The sequence below is a fragment of the Mizuhopecten yessoensis genome, unplaced genomic scaffold, assembly GCF_002113885.1.
Source record: "Mizuhopecten yessoensis strain PY_sf001 unplaced genomic scaffold, ASM211388v2 scaffold10383, whole genome shotgun sequence".
Lineage (NCBI taxonomy): Eukaryota > Metazoa > Mollusca > Bivalvia > Pectinida > Pectinidae > Mizuhopecten > Mizuhopecten yessoensis.
This window is the reverse complement of record NW_018408519.1, coordinates 149,410-162,963: the sequence shown is the minus strand read 5'-3', so window position 1 is coordinate 162,963 and position 13,554 is coordinate 149,410. Positions and strand designations below refer to the sequence as shown.

General features: G+C 36.4%; 1 long non-coding RNA gene across 1 annotated transcript; it reads right to left on the bottom strand.

Annotated features, from left to right (window-relative positions):
- Positions 1-5,798: 5,798 nt before the first annotated feature.
- On the bottom strand, positions 5,799-11,729 carry LOC110460399. Its single transcript, XR_002464008.1, has 4 exons — positions 11,579-11,729; positions 11,285-11,339; positions 8,637-8,954; positions 5,799-7,389 (listed from the first exon to the last, which is right to left on the bottom strand). It is a non-coding gene; the product is annotated as an uncharacterized LOC110460399 (long non-coding RNA).
- Between the last annotated feature and the right edge of the window lie 1,825 nt (positions 11,730-13,554).

Genomic DNA, 13,554 nt, shown 5'->3' with positions numbered 1-13,554 from the left:
TATGATTTAATTATATTGCTGAATTAAACAATTATTTTTGTTTTTACATGCAAGATTTAAATTAGTACTAGTATGAATACCCGGCCTCCTCTGCCCCGGCAATATATAAAAAAAAATCAGAAAGGTTTGTCCCTTGGTGTAGGGAAAGTGTTTGGCCCCGTACCATCTGTACCGGCCACATTCCGGTACTAAATTCAATTTATATTTGAATATATCCACTTTATGTTTATGCCTATTATCATTGTTGACATTTAATTGTAAATGTATGACGGGAGAAGGCTGTGATAAATTGTAAAAACTTGTGCCCATCCCTTGTTTAACTTTATTGGCAACAAATTTATGTTTAAAGCTAAATAAATTTAAATTCTGAACATTAGCAAGTGTGCAATTAACTTCTAATGATGAATAATTACTGTTCAATAAGTTTGAATACGGACTTAGAAATCATATAACTTGGTTTCATAGTGCGGTAAGAACTTGCAGTTGCCTGACGGCCCCTCTATTGGGGCCCCTTTGAAAACCGTTTCCTCTCGCTCGCACCACTTGTGTTTACTACCTAGTCAGGTGACGTTATCGGCGCTATTTTTAGCAGGGCTTTCCCGAACAATTCAAGTGGTCAAACTGGACATTTGGAACGGACTATGAATATGGGGATAGCGAGGTAACATAAGTGGAAGTGCATACAATATATACTTTCATTAAAAAAAAACGCCTTTTCACGTGATGTCCCTTTAAGTATTTTCTAAAAATCGAAATATTCGAATGGACATTAATAAAAACAAAAACTAAACAAAATCGTATTAAAGTGTTCCCTTTCTCTTTCATTGTACAAAACCATTAATTATATGCTGATGAGACTTCCGACATTTTTGTGTTAATATAATGCAAATGTTGATATTTCGGAGGTCATAGCTTTTGCGATTTCGCGGAAACGTTTTTACTCCACGAAAATAAAACTGATGAAATTAATTGCAAATACGAACATTCATGTACCGGAGCTATTTCTGTGTTGGATACTAGACCTAAAGTCTATTTGAGAAATTCCATCGAAATTATGGACCACAAAAAAGTTATTTTTACACTATCTGGGATAATGAATCGTTGATATTTCTAAGTGTTACTCTGCATCACTATCCATGCAATTGTTTTTTACAGGTAATACATTTTCGCTTCTAACATTGTTTTGTATTTTTAAATAATGCGTATTATCCTTGTTATTCTTTACAGCCTGAAACATTTATTTATGTGAAAGGGACTGTTTACAGAAGGTTTAGTATTGCTAAACGTCCTATCAACAACTATGGTCATTTAAGGACGGCCTTCCCTGATTGCAAGATGCATGCATGTAGTGTATGGCGTGTATGTTTTGGGAGGCTGTAATATGTTCGTGTTTGTTTCCTTGTAATAGCGCGGAACTGATGCCGACTTTATAGTGCTACCTCACTGAAACATACTGTCGAAGACACCCAGCGGGACACCCCACCCGGTCACATAATACTGACAACGGGCGAACCAGTCGTCCCACTCCTAAATTGTTGAGCGTTTAGCAGAGTAGAAAATACTATTTTTACAGACTCTGGTATGTCTCGGCCAGGGGACAGAACCCAAAGCCTTCCTCACAGGGGCGAACGCTCAACTAAAGGTTAAAAGTGAGACATTATCAAGGGAGACATTAGGAAGAAGAAAGTTGTTTAGAAAGAAGAGAAAAGATAAGATCCCAAATTTAGTTGCCTCTTACGATCATGCACAATGGGAGCAGCAGCTACAATACGTATGCACTACGTACAGGGATCAGAACAAAGAATTAATCAAAACAGAAATCTGGTATTCAAATTAGTTATTTTGACTTAAATGCATCAGATCAACGCAGTTACCCTACAAAGTTAATTAACCTGGAAATTACTTAAACATATGTAAACAACTGTACAGTTACACCTCTTTATCACATACATTGTACCTATGTAATCTTACAACAGTAATACAACAACTTTCTGTTGATGTTTTCTGTCAGTTTGTATCAAACCTAGGTGATACAACGAGAACGGTAAAAAGTGGTTTAAAAATCAGCCAGTTTGGAAAAATAAACTTTCTGTGATGTTGAAAACAATGGCAAACAATCCTGGCCTTGTTAGAAAAAAACACCTATTCCTCCGAAAAACTCTATGCACATTTTTTTGCATTCTGGCGTAGCACCGACGACGATCATGCAGTGGAGTGGCCACAAACATGTAAACAGTGTAAACAAGTATGCAGTGGGGTCTATGGATCATCAGCGTAAAAATGAACATCTCTGTCATCAAAACCTGCATCATCAACACTGTCTCGTTGTGAAGTAGGACATTCCAGGAATGAAAATGTGGTCGCACCTGTTCAAACTTCATCTGGAGACTATCAAAATCTTACCACGGGGATGCTTTCTGGGGCGAATATTACTGGCGGCACACTTAACATTTCATTTCGACTATCATCCCAATCTACTTCCTCTCACGTTACTTCACCTCCGAGGAAAAACCGACGAATCCTACCAATAACTGACTCCGACGATGACGATACTGTGTGACATGTCTCAGTGAACTGTTGGCAGTTGTTTGTGTGAATGAAATCTGCATGTGCTATAACGTCGCGATTTAGTTGGGAGAATTTGTTTGATGCAAAGGAAATATTACTTTAATCTAAATTGTAAATTAAGCATATGTTTTTGTTTTATTTTAACAACACTTAAATACGACAGTCTATATAAACTTTGCTGCTTAAAAGTCAACAATATTTTATTGGAATTGATATTAAATGCCGAATGATTGGCCGGACGGTAAGGATAATTTGAGTAAGGAGAATTTGAACTCGGCAGACTTTTAACATTTGAACAAAGTTTTACGCTGCAAGTGTTATTGTAAATAAATGATTTTCTCTAAACCAGTATTGTTTTCTCCTCTTATATGCTAAATTTGAAACAGAAGTGAATGTTTCAATCAGCACAAAGAATGCTGTTTATAACTGGAGCCGTCAAGTGATCATTGGCTGATTCGGGGACGTCGACAAGAAACTCGGGCGATCCGACAAGTCAGATAAACACATAGGGGTGATTTTGGCCTATTTACAAAATCTGATTATTACCTAGCATCTGTCCCACGGTAATACATCTGAGTATTACCTAGCATCTGTCCCACGGTAATACATTTGAGTATAACCTAGCATCTGTCCCACGGTAATTCATCTGAGTATTACCCAGCATCTGTCCCACGGTAATACATTTGAGTATAACCTAGCGTCTGTCCCACGGTAATACATCTGAGTATTACCCAGCATCTGTCCCACGGTAATGTATCTGAGTATTACCTAGCATCTGTCCCACGGGAATACTATTTAGCATCTGTCCCACGGTAATACTATTTAGCATCTGTCCCACGGTAATACTATTTAGCATCTGTCCCACGGTAATACTACCTAGCATCTGTCCCACGGCAATTCATTTGAGCACTACCTAGCATCTGTCCCACGTTAATACATCTGAGTACTACCTAGCATCTGTCCCACGTTAATACATCTGAGTACTACCTAGCATCTGTCCCACGGTAATAATTCGGAGTACTACCTAGCATCTGTCTAACGGTAATACATCTGAGTATTACCTAGCATCTGTTCCACGGTAATACATTTGAGTATAACCTAGCATCTGTCCCACGGTAATACATCTGAGCATTACCAAGCATCTGTCCCACGGTAATATATCTGAGTATTACCTAGCATCTGTCCCACGGTAAAACAATCGAGTATTTGAGTATTACCTAGCATCTGTCCCACGGTAATACATCTGAGTATTACCTAGCATCTGTCCCACGGTAATACTATTTAGCATCTGTCCCACGGTAATACTACCTAGCATCTGTCCCACGGTAATTCATCTGAGTACTACCTAGCATCTGTCCCACGTTAATACATCTGAGTACTACCTAGCATCTGTCCCACGGTAATAATTCGGAGTATTACCTAGCATCCGTCCCACGGTAATACACCTGAGTATTACCTAGCATCTGCTCCAAGGTAATACATCTGAGCATTACCTAGCATCTGTCCCACGGTAAAAATTCGGAGTATTACCTAGCATCTGTCCAACGGAAATACAATTGAGGATTAACTAGCATTTGTCCCATGGTAATACACATGAGTATTACCTAGCATCTGTCCCACGGTAATACTATCTAGCATCTGTCCCACGGTAATACTACCTAGACTCTGTCCCACGGTAATACTATCTAGCATCTGTCCCACGGTAATACTCCCTAGCATCTGTCCCACGGTAATTCATCTGAGTACTACCTAGCATCTGTTCCACGTTAATACATCTGAGTACTACCTAGCATCTGTCCCACGGTAATACATCTGAGTACTACCTAGCATCTGTCCCACGTTAATACATCTGAGTATTACCTAGCATCCGTCCCACGGTAATACACCTGAGTATTACCTAGCCTCTGCTGCAAGGTAATCCATCTGAGTATTACCTAGCATCTGTCCCACGGTAATACGACCTAGCCTCTGTCCCACGGTAATACTATCTAGCATCTGTCCCACGGTAATACTACCTAGACTCTGTCCCACGGTAATACTATCTAGCATCTGTCCCACGGTAATACTTCCTAGCATCTGTCCCACGGTAATACTACCTAGACTCTGTCCCACGGTAATACTATCTAGCATCTGTCCCACGGTAATACTACCTAGCATCTGTCCCACGGTAATACATCTGAGTATTACCTAGCATCTGTCCCACGGTAATACTACCTAGCCTCTGTCCCACGGTAATACTATCTAGCATCTGTCCCACGGTAATACTACCTAGCATCTGTCCCACGGTAATTCATCTGAGTACTACCTAGCATCTGTCCCACGTTAATACATCTGAGTATTACCTAGCATCCGTCCTACGGTAATACACCTGAGTATTACCTAGCATCTGCTCCAAGGTAATACATCTGAGTATTACCTAGCATCTGTCCCACGGTAAAAATTCGGAGTATTACCTAGCATCTGTCCAACGGTAATACAATTGAGTATTAACTAGCATTTGTCCCATGGTAATACACATGAGTATTACCTAGCATCTGTCCCACGGTAATAATTCGGAGTACTACCTAGCATCTGTCTAACGGTAATACATCTGAGTATTACCTAGCATCAGTCCCACGTTAATACATCTGAATATAACCTAGCATCTGTCCCACGGTAATACACCTGCGTATTACCTAGCATCTGTCCCACGGTAATACATCTGAGTATAACCTAGCATCTGTCCCACGGTAATACATTTGAGTATTACCTAGCATCTGTCCCATGGTAATACATCTGAGTGTAACCTAGCATCTGTCCCACAGTAATACATTTGAATACTACCTAGCATCTGTCCCACGGTAATACATTTGAGTATTACCAAGCATCTGTCCCACGGTAATACATCTGAGTGTTACCTAGCATCTGTCCCACGGTAATACATCTGAGTATTACCTAGCATCTGTCCCACAGTAATACATTTGAGTATTACCTAGCATCTGTCCCACGGTAAAACAATTGAGTATTACCTAGCATCTGTCCCACGGTAATATTTCGGAGCATTACCTAGCATATGTCCTACGGTAATAATTCGATTTCCGCAAGGTTTAAATCATATTTTTCTCTTTCTTATTTCTTTAACAAAGTGTATCTTTGATGCCATAAAATGGTCCCTAGATAATGTCAATCTTTAAATGATGTAATCAATATAGCAACGTACTGTACGAACCAAAATAACACACAAATTTGGTTGCATCAATTTTAATTATTAAAAGCATTTAAAATAATATATTAGTTAAAACAGCAATTCAATTGCCATCAATTATGATTGTATCCTAATAATGAATAGTCTGTACATACTTCCTCTTACAACTGTAATACTGTAAAACTGTAATTACAATTAACGAATGACGTGCCAGTGTCCGAATGGGCTTTTTCCACCATAGCGCAACGATATTAATTCTACTTTAAAGGCGTACTATTTTAATAATCTTGAAACAATCCTTTTAAGTCAGATGATACTAAAACCTTTTTTAAATATTGATTAATCGGATAATAACGAGCTACGGCTCCTGAAACTAGCAACAGTATATACAAACCTTTACAAAATTGGCAACTGAACGATTATCTCCCCTTACGTTAACAAGTTTTTTTAGGTAAAACATTAGTTTGCAAAAACGGAAAAATTTGTCGTAAAATCAAGTAAATAAATAAACAAATATTAATGATAATGAAACGACTATTATTGACTTAATTCAAATCGCTATAACTTTCATTTTTCAATATCTATACTACTTCGAACATAGTCCAAAGGCGACAAAATAATCATATCGAAATTTCGATTATATATCAATAATAATTTTGCAATTAGTTTATCCCCCAAAAATAAGTGTTTTTTTTCATAAATGTATATGCTAGTATATAGGCAAAGAAATCATACAGATTATATATTGAACGTTCAAATCAAGTAATTCATTATAATATGCAGACGAGACATTTATGATTTTTTTACTTTTCACCTACACGATTACAAAACGTCGTTGGTAGACTAATCTTTAACTCTTTTTTTTGGAAGCGTTGACTTTACCCAGATTTAAGCCTTTACTCTACATACTTGTTAATAAACACGTTCTGGAACATTATAAGTCAAATAGAAGTGAATGTCGAGTGATGAGTGAATGGGTGAGTGAGTGTATAAGTGAGTGTATAAGTGGGTGAGTGGATAAGTGAGTGAATCAAGGAGTGGATGAGTGGATGGGTGGGTAAATGGGCGGGTAAATGAGTGAGTGAGTGTATAAGTAGGTGTATAAGTGGGTGAGTGGATAAGTGAGTGAATCAAGGAGTGGATGAGTGGATGCGTGGGTAAATGGGCGGGTAAATGAGTGAGTGAGTGTATAAGTATGTGGTTGCATGAGTGAGTGAGCGAGTGAAATCAAAATTAATCGTAGACAATGTTCGACATACAGTGCACCATTTGAAATACAATGTATTATACATACAATGGACAAAATCACGATATATCTAACACAGTTATCAATGGTATACTTTATGCATATGTGAAGTTAATATTACCAAAGCCCTATCAATTAAATTGAACATATTTACAGTTCAGCATAATAACGTACAATCATATAGCATTTATTGCCAGGAGATCCATTGCTTGCGAACTTAAAACTGAAAGTGGCTGTAATCCGTCATTTTCTTATAAGGCGAAGTCTCTGTCATCAGAATATCAACCACTCTGTCTGTTAGGTCCCAATCACGAATACAGGAACGTCGTGATTATAAGTCCAGACAACAGGAGTAGTGGGGACAGCCCATAGTTAGTGGATCCACTGTAATCTTAACAAAAATATGCATAGTGTTGAATTATAAAAAAAAAATGATATTACTGTATCATCATTTTTTTAAACTATGGTTTTCTCGTACATATTACAGCGTGAAAGTATATTATAACCGTATTGTTATTTGGATATTTTATTGCTTTTATGAAATCGATTAATTCATTAAATATCCTATAGTTTCTATGTGTGAAACAGCCCAATATCAAAAACATTCTTTATTATATTTATATAAATATCTATTATATAAAAAATCACGTCATACATGTATGTGATGAACAGTTGCATTAAAATATCTTTATTCATTTACACAATTTATCACATACCTGTTGAATCTTGTTATAAGAATACAAGCAACTTTCAGACCATGAAACACAACGTTCTGTATTGCACATGTGCAATACGGAATGTTGTATTTACCTACTAGCCGGAACTACTTTTTATGGGAATCCCCTTGTCATGGCGATCTGAAAAGTTCCCGGTATTTTCACAAAATATCAAAGTTTATAAAATCTTTGTATCAATCTCTACCAAATACGGAAGGTATGTGATAAAAGCAAGACCACACACTTGTGTTTTTCTAACAAATCAGAAAGCACGGGTTTATTGCGCGGACGAATATATATTCACAAGTGCGCGGAGCGCACGAGTGAATATATACGTCCGCGCATTAAATGAGTCTTGCATATATATCTCATGCATATTATCATAAGTTATATTTGTTATGGCAGTTCTTCCTGTCTTGAGTTTATTTTGATGTATCAGCACTACTAGTGTAATTTGTATTATGGACAATGAGTTGGAGACTTTTCCTTGTGTAATGACGCTACGGTATGGCTTTTTTATTATAGTAACTTTAACTTTGATCTTATCATCTTTGTGTAATTATTGTCGCGCTTGTCTGCAACATTTTCTATTTTCAACTTTATTTGAATGAACAGCAGAATTAAATAATGCTCCCATAAAGGAGATATTGAACATATCAAAGAACAAATATAAGTATTTAACGATGCATGTCGATATTGTGAATGTATAGAAGGGAGTATCAGGACCATTTATTCACGAATACCCATACCATCTTTCAGAGATCCACCTTCTTGTGTTCCGTAAACGAAAATGGAGGAAGAAGAAAAAGAAGGAATTCTTCGAACGGATTAAAACAAATAAATTACAAAACTGTGTTTAGGGGACTTACTATAATTTCACCAACACATATTGATATATATATATGTTATCTGTTCACCTTACCTGGTGTTGTTGTATATCCTGGTGTTGTTGTATTTCCTGGTGTTGTTGTATTTCCTGGTGTTGTTGTATTAGCTAGTATTGTTGTATCAGCAAGTTCTGAAGTTGTAGCTGGTGCTGAGGTAGTAGTTGGTGTTGTCTTGGTTGTTTCTGATGACAGGGATCTAGTTTTTGTTGTGGATGGTATAGACGTAGTTATAGTTGCAATTGAAGACGAAGATGTACCTCTACTTGAGGTCGACGCTTGAGGTGTTGTTGAAGGCGCACCTGTTGTTGATGGTATTGACGTTGTTGTTGTCGTATAAGTATCGTTTGTTGTGGCTGTTATGGGCAATAATGATAAAATATCAGCTCAATTCATACCCTGATCTTTACATCTCTGACGTCATAATCAGATGGCGACATTTATAACGACGGCTTAATCGAATGATCGTTAAGACGTTGTTTGACTGACTTTGACAACCTTTCCCTCCGGCTCAGGCCTCCGCCAAATAACAAGTAAATAGAACATACGAGTTATTGCAAAGGCTTGCCTTGAAGGTTTTGTAGGTATTTTCAAATGTGAGGTAAACCTATGTTCTACATAATACCTTACTTTCAAACATGAACTTATTTTTTATATACCTTATCGATACATTTTGCTACAATTGTGTATGTTTAGCATAGTTTTTACAATGCCTGTTGTGTTTCTCTAAAATTTCGATTACAAGATAGGAGAAAATGTATGATGTAGGTGTACGGGGTATGGATTCTCTACCCTCAGGTGCCGGATGTCATTTCAGACTTCGGATTCCTCTAGTCTGACCCATATTCTTCACCTTCGCGTAGAATATCAATATCACACACAATATATTACATAAGATGGCTGATCCTGTCGATGACACTTATCCTTCCTTTTATGCTTTCATGGACATTTACAAAATACATATTAATTTGTTCATTATCTTAACGCAAGATATACCCCATATCTACCGAGTCCTTACATGAAAGCTAAATGCATTCTTCTATTGGTCCACAAAACAAAAGTCCTACATAAACCATGTTACATTGAGACAGGACGCCTTGTAGGTACGCTTAGTGTTAAGGGTAGACTAGAAAGCAGTTCCGTTCTATATTTCCGGAATGACGTTATGGTGATTCCTTAATGTTCTCCGAAAATTGAACAGAAATAAAACTACATTTATGGGCTTGACCAAACAAATTCAACGACTTAGATATGGCATTTGCCATCCCGTATATATTGAGTAATTACCAAACCGACAATCGTAATAACTCTATCGTGTAAAGAAATAATAATTGGGATTGGGTGGATTGCAATCTTTGCAAACAAGCAAATATAATGTAAATGCATTTTTTCAGATTGGTTATTAAATTGATCTACGTTGGTGGATATTGGTAGAAAACAGACACTTTAAAAAAAAAGGAACGAAAATAGAAAAAAATAGTTCATAGGTCTTTCGAAGATATGGGTATGCTTGTATAAACACTAGACTACCGGCCTAAGAACCATCTTGAAACAATTTATGAATATTAATTATCTCTGGGCAACCCTTAGTGTTTACTTTTTTGTGTAAACTTTGGGGTTTTTCAACGTAGTAAGAAGAAAAAATTGGAAGATCGATGCTGTTCCGTTAAATAAATAAATGTTTGCATCAATACCGAAATAAACAATAAATCGTTATCATTAAATATAACAACATTTCTTTGTCGATGGAGTTCTTGGTACGATTTTACTAAAGGAAGAAAATAGGGCTTTATATAAACGACATTACGAGCGATAAGAACCGTCAAAGTTGTTATAGTTACTGACCTAGCATTCGATAAATCTCAAAGCTGGCCAAGGTTGTTTATCGAGACCTTAGCTTCACAACATTTTCATAAAACCGTTTTTATTTTTAAATCTTGCAATATGTGGTAGCATTATAATTTATTTTTGTTCATAATGCTTTGGTACGAATGGTTTTAATTTTTGATAAAATACCATAGATTGGAGATGTTAATTTGATAACATGTTGGAGCAAACAAATATTAAATTGTTTTGTCGCTAAGCTGTCTATGCTCCAATAAACTGGTCCCTGTGCTTGAAATCCTGATAAGATAGTGAATTCAGTGGTAACGCGCGTCACAAGCGTGTTTTCAGATTCATGTTAACTTCACTGTATTAAATCGATTGTGTTACATCAATGTTGATTCATTATACATAAAGTTATCGTTTTATTTTGCGACATGTGCTTTACAATGTTTGTCTTGTCTTATATTTCGCCATAATCTTAATCTATAGCATTATTTTGAAACTGAATCTACATCTTCTTTATCACTTATATCAGGCGAGCAAGTATAACACATAGTTATACATTTCATATAAATAATCATTCATCATTATTTTCGAAACAAAAAAACAAAACAACAAGATATCTTACTTATTTCTGTATTTTTTTGGGTTGGGCTGACACTGACAAATATATATATATATTGTTGCTATTTCTGTCCAAAGAATTTTAAGTATATTTCTACATATACTAATAGCTAACATACCAATTGGACAGAAAAGACTGTTAAATATTCACAAACTACCTGTATGTTTTAATTATCCAAATTAAAAATAAAACATGAATTTCTTGCAAAGCTATATTTTACAAGTCGAAACTTACAAACGACGGTTCCGAACACTGCCGCTAGCACGAAACACGTCAATTTCATATTGGTCTACAACATAGAAAGGAATTCATACGAATGTTAACCAATACCCGTGCTTTTTTATGGGAATGAAATTCAGTTATTCTACATTAGCATTTGAGCAAATAAAAAGAAATAGATATATATAAAAATAACTTGTACCACAAACCAAGGTATTTACATTTAAATGTACATTGAGATACAATTACACACCCGAATTCATAGTTCTTAATCAATCGTACCCTAAAATGATGAAGTTGTTAACATACCTTTGTAAGGCGTCTCGTGTGTTGTGGCTGCTATCAGTAATGGATATAATACAGACCTCATAACAAGTGTCTAGTGTTCGTTGCCAAGGCAGTCTGGACAACAATAACGGAAGTCCTCTTATCCAATCACAATGCAAACAAACACCTCCTGTCCAATCGAGTAGGTCCATTAGATAAACGTTTTAGAATTCATATGTTTCTTTTGAAAGCATATTGATTATCACCCTTTTTTTAATATTTATTTATACTATTTAATATTTAATTAATATTTGTCGACCTTCTGTTTTTCAATATGCTTACCCGACCGCTTTGATCAATCATGTTTTTGTTAAGAAAGACACATTTCGTGGAACTTTAAAAAAACAATTACAACGATAATTGATAAGAATAAAAATGCATTTGTTCTGAGTAAAAACATGACGGCAATGACCCTGGAACTCAGATCTGTATATGTTGGGTCTAACCAATTGACCTACCTGGTGAGTGGAAACACAATGATTCAATGGATCTCTACATTCAATTTTCCTTATAGAACCTCGTTTTTGTGTGTATGTTCCCTCAAATTGGTGTTGTCTTTGTTCCTCAATTTGCAATTCAGTTATGATTGTGCTTTTCAAGTGAAAATCAAATACGTTTACCATATCAAGTTCTTCGCCTTCATTTTTTGTTTGATTTAATATAATTGGGTTTGGTGTCATATTAACAGATGTCATTCAAAGTTTCCTGGCCAACTGTACGTTTTCGTACATGTAAATAACCTCTTCTTAATTTCCTAGCAAAAGTGACTGTGTTGCGCCTAGGCCACTTTAATTTACTTCCCTTGAATCTTTCCGACCTCATTTTTTATTGCTAAAAAATTCATGCATATTTTTTCAGAAACGGTTTATCAAATCAATGGTCATAATGGATGCCTTGTAACATTTTGGTTGTGGTATGGGAATCCTTAAGGACGCACCCTCATGTGTGCAATGTAGGTGTTTGCGGGGCGGCTAATTTCTAGAAATACCACGCCGATAGCACTTCACCCGGTCATATTAAACACACATCTGGTAAGCTGGTTGTTGATATGATCCTACACGTTCAGCAGGGAATAAGGACTACCGCTGTAAATGACTTTTGTTTGTCTTGACATCTTTATGTTCATGATATACATATTGGCCCCTTGTTTCCTCTGAATAAGGAAACTAATGTGAGATTTCATTCAAACCTCATGTTGTTGTCTGGTCCGCGGATTTACTAGTGTGTTACAGAAACCTAAATCTGTCTACCTTTTTTCACCATTTGTACTCTCTGGACTGAATTTATATACGTATAATTTAAACATTTTTTTTACCATATATGTTACAGACAGATTAAGTGACACACACATATATACTGTATGTGTGTAACTTTAACTTTGACATTGGGATCGTTTTCTTTTCATTTAAGTGCATTCGTACAATCGTTCGGTGCTTTGGGACCCTTTGGGATTGACGGGTTTTTCAGATCCTCGAATACGGTCGTTCTATTATTTCGTTATAATGGTCACAGTGGATGCAATATATTGGGTTGCAGGCATCCTCTTTCCTTAGGCGTATCAGTGGGTGTCGCTCCGTTGAAACCTTCTAAGGGTAGGTATCAGCCTAGCGATTGGTCAGGTTTTGTTTTCTGAAACCAATCAAAATGCTGACCACACGACTTCAATTTTGCTTTGCCATATATTCCAGGGGTGCAAAGAGCGAAAGTGAGCGTAACTCTGGAGTATCGAGGATGGGCTGTACACTGTAGGTCATTTTGGTCTCAGAAAGATTTTGTTATCTTAGCGTACAACTAAACAAGGTATGGCATTAGAACATACTTCACTGGTACACGCGTGCTACTCCGATGGAGAGATATAGCTCATTTGACTTCTGAATTAAACCTGACATTTTACTTCATCGATTTCTTTCAAATCAAGACATGTTTAACTGTGTATTGAGAAAGGTGGCTGTGCCAAT